Source organism: Aedes aegypti, chromosome 2 (genome assembly GCF_002204515.2).
Source record: "Aedes aegypti strain LVP_AGWG chromosome 2, AaegL5.0 Primary Assembly, whole genome shotgun sequence".
NCBI lineage: Eukaryota > Metazoa > Arthropoda > Insecta > Diptera > Culicidae > Aedes > Aedes aegypti.
Window position 1 is genome coordinate 203,709,917 of NC_035108.1, and position 4,735 is coordinate 203,714,651.

A 4,735-nucleotide genomic window follows, 5' to 3' on the forward strand; every position below is an offset into this window, starting at 1 on the left:
AGCTTATCAACTTTCTCCACGAAATAAGTAACACATTTTTCAACAGGCTTTATTATCGTTTCTAAACTAATCTATCGATTAATCTTGTTGATCCATCTTCAACTTCTTTTCACAAATGACTTAGATAAAATGAAAAGAGTTTCATTGACATCAAGCTTAAATAGTTATCTGCATAGGTAGAACGACAATTGTAAGTTAAATACCTATCTTTCTATACCTCACGCGGTGGTTGTTGAGTAACTCAGGTCGTTTACGTACATTTAAGGTAGATAACAATACGAACATATTCATTATTTCTTATTCATCTGGCGTGCAACGCAGGTACGTTTCGTAAGTTTTTTTTTCGCAAAACTTTTTCTAGAAGAGAATTTAATGGGGTATGGATAAGGTTGTAACTTTTCAATGTTTGCAATACTGTTGTGATATCTTTCAAACCATAAAAATCTGTTGGATTGCTATACGGAGTTGATTTTTTCATAAGCGGTATGGTGCGAGATCATTTGAATTTAATAAAAAAAAATCTCTGTATAATTCCGTTTTATTTCTTTTAACTACTCACAATAAAACGGATATAATCTATTTTGTGATTAAAACTCATTTATTACTTCAAAATATGATCATACTAGACTATTAAAAGCGAAATAAAAATAAAACAAAAAGTTCATTTTGGACTTAAAAAATTCGATGTTAGAAAAACTTTTTTCTCTAAAATATGCCCAATTTGCAATGTATGGACGACTTTTAGTAAATTTAGTAACGAAACTTTTTGCTTAAGGATGATCAAAATCTGAAGTGACCGTTTTTTTTAAATCGACTTTAAAGTTTTGAATCGTTTTTGTTTTTCAGTGTAGAATATGTATTTTATTTTTTCAATATTTTTTCTCTAAAACTTCAGGAAATTTCACGACAGTCCCCCATACAACACTTTTTTTAGGTCTTAGTTATACGGGTTTATAAAAAAAGTAAAAAAAACTTTGACCCTTTCCAAATGGTAGTCTATATCGATTCTGAAAAAAATAAGTATGTAAGTATCTTAGTTTCACATAGTCTTCACACCCAGAAAGTTTCATTGAATTCTGAAGGGGTGCTGCCAATCCCTTTGTCGAGTTGGCGTGAAATCCGTCTTATACAAATGTTGTATGTGCTGTAACATTCCAAGAGCACCCACCCACCACCTCCATCGTTATGAAATTTGTGTTTCCTATCCAAAATGCTTCTCCTTTCCGACTTAAACAATGTTATAAGGGACTAGCCTCGTGGTGACAGACGACGGAAGATAATCGGGATAGCATTTTGTATGCGGCGTTTAGGAAGTGATTGCACAATAGCTCCCACACTCCAGTTTGTCACCGTTTTTGTAGATGGGGCATATAACGCCTTGCTTCCACACCTCCGGTAGATGTTTTGTCTCAAAGATGTTGCTGTTTGCGTTTGACGTGCAAATCTTGGTCAAATGCGTTCCAAATGCGGTTATACAAACTGATCAAAGGACACCTAGCAACCGTGATCCATATCATCGCCAAACTAGCATAGAAAAGCTATCTTTTACATCGCCTTCCTTGTGAAAAATCTTACCGCGTTTGGTGTTCCCGCATTTGATATTTGCATTTCAAACGCACACAGCAATACTGACTATCAGCCGATGTTGACAAGCAACAAACTTCTCCCAGCCCATTTAAATAAGTCCCGCATCGATATCATCCTTCCCAGCTACCTTGTTATTCTTGAGCTGTTGAACGGCATCCTTAACTACCCTCAAGGTAGAAGCTGGTTGGTTTCTGTTGTCCACATTCCGACGTAGTCATTTCTCCAGCTGCCTTGAACCTCCGTGCCTGTGCTCTCAGCGTCATTCAAGTGTTCGTCGTAGTGCCATGTCCACCTTTGTACTTCCTCGCGTCCGTGCGACAAAATGCTACCATCTTTATCCCTGCATATTTTAGCTCATGGCACGAAGCTTCTTCGGGTGCGGTGCAACAGCATCTTCGCATTGCGTCTCCTTCAGGCAGCGCGGGAGAACCGACGGGTCTGCTGCTTCCACTTCTGTCTATAACGTTCCACGTTTTGTCGAATACCTTGCTGCAGCATTACTGCCCGCACTGCGTTCTTCTCCGCCAGAATCAATCTACACTTCTCGTCGAACCAGTCATTCCGTCGACTCCGTTCAGCGTACCCAACAATGTTATCGTTTGCAACGTTGATAGCCGCGGAGAGCTTTGGGCGCAGTTTTATCATTACCAGATAGTGGTCGGAGTCGATGTTAGAGCCACGATAGGTCCTGACATCGATAATGTCGAAGAAGTGCCGTCCATCAATCGAAACGTGGTCGATTTGCGATTCTGTTTGCTGTGGTGATCTCCATGCGTATTGGTATGAGATGCTATGATAAAAATAGGTGTTACGAATGGCCGCATGCTTTGAGGCGGCGAAATCAATCAGTCGTAGGCCGTTCCCGTTCGTCAACCGGTAGCCACTGAGCTTTCAAGTCGTCAGTCTGAACTCACGCAGTTCGTGTCTACCCTTGTGCAGTGCAGACGTTTTTTTCCGAGAGCAAGCAAGCAGATCTCTATTTTTCTATAAGTCTCCTTGTTCCATTTTATTTTTCGAACGGAGTCCTCGAAACAATAGGACAGAAAGTAACTCAGATGGCTGAGCTCAAGGTCAACTCTTTGCGTGTGCGTTTCGAACGTGTAAGTGCGGAGCCCACATATGCGGACATTTTTGCGTTCATGCGTGATAAAATGATGCTGCGGTCTGACGACCTGCTGTCTATGTACAAGGACAACCATCGTTTTCAGTTATCATAAAGTTCAAAAAGGAATAAGAAATGGTGAAAACACTAGAACGACTACCCGGATCGATGGATTTCGTGATTGATAAGTATTGAAGCAGCAAGGTGACGTTATCGGCAGCCAATTCTGTGGTTCGGTATATCTTCAATTTGCTTCCAGAAATTGAAGACAAAGAGATTTGGGCCTTTATGTCCAAGTATGGGAACATTCAGCGGATGGTTCCTGAAACCGGTTACCCTATATGGAACTCTGTTCGAGGCCTCTACGTGGAGCTTAAGGAGGGGGAAGAGATACCAGCATCGGTCAATGTTCGAAACATGTGTTGAAGAGTGTATTACGAAGGCATGACTAATAAATGTTACCAATGTGGTAGTACGGAGCAGATTAAGGTGGATTGCCCACAAAGGCGTTCCGTAAATGAGAGATTGAGAGCGGACCGAACCGACTCATATAGTGATGCTCTGAAAGGAGTATGGATAACGTCAAAGCAACAGCAGGCCCGAGCCGTCATGACATCGATGGATCGTTATTTGCAGCAAGTTCCAGTTCAACAACGTTTAAAGGCCGTGCATCGCATGAGCAAACTGCGGAATGTGGCGCTCAGCCGACGCAAACCGATGGAGAAATTCTATCAACGGATTCGAGCGAGACAACACAGTCAACAGTACCAGTTGCGCCTGTGGAGTTTATTCATACCAACGCGGTGGAGACGAATGGTGTTTCACACACAGGCGAGACAGACGGTCTTAGTGTACCGCACACAACGACGTCTACGTGTGATGATGCTGGAGACGGAGACTCCATAGAGAAGGAAGGTTGTTCGTTGAAGCGAGTGAGAGATATTGTTCAAAATGATGGTAGTGTGGAGACGGACGATAGCTCACTATCGGACACATCGATGGCGGAGAAGGTGAAAAATGCAGAGTGTGCCACCATAAGCGGATGGCAGAAAGTGTCGACAGGTGCCCGGACCAAACAGATGAAGCTTACTCAGAAGGCGAGAAGAAGTAGATCGGCGACAAGCCGCCGGTACGTTAAACTAGGCTTTTGTGAGTATCGAATTTGTATTTTTAATTGTATTAGTGATACAGTCATCTCTCCTTTACTCGATATTGAAGGGACCATCGAGTTAGGGAGGTATTGAGTTACAAAACACAAAACCAATGCAACTGCGATCCAAGGGACCATCGAGTTAGCCATGAAAACCAACTTTTACTATGGTTCTCTTACTCGATATCGAGATACGGAATATCGAGTAAGGGAGAGTTAACTGTAATATCATTCTGTATTATAATGAATTTTGTGTTCAAGGTTGGATCAGTGAATCTAAATAGTTCGTCAACTGCTATCAACAAAAGTTTGTTGAGAGAATTCATGGTGAATCTTGATATAGATATACTTTTTTTGCAAGAAGTTTGTTATGCAAACTTTTCTTTTATTCGGTCTCACTCTCCTCTAGTTAATATTGGTGAGAATGGTTCAGGTACCGCCATATTGATACGTAATTCATTTGAGTTTTCTCAACCCTTATTGGATCCAAATGGGAGAATATCATCTGTTGTTGTAAATGGTGGGAATTACATCAACATCTATGCATTTTCGGGAAGTAATAGGAAGAAAGAAAGAGATCAGATGTTCGTTAATGATTTATCCGTACATCTTAGTAAAGGGGGAAAGAAGATCGATGTTATTGGTGGCGATTTTAACTGCATTTTAAACAATTGTGACTCAAATAGCTCCGTTGAAAACTTTAGCACGGGTTTGAAGCAACTTACTGAAATGTTTCATCTTAAAGATGTAGGAATATAATTAAAAAAAAATACGTTTACGTTTATTAGAAATAACAGCTCATCAAGATCAGATCGTTTTTGCACCACTTCGAATTACAAAAGATACTTGATTTTATGACTATTCCCGTGCCGTTTTCCGATAATTTTGCAATTTTG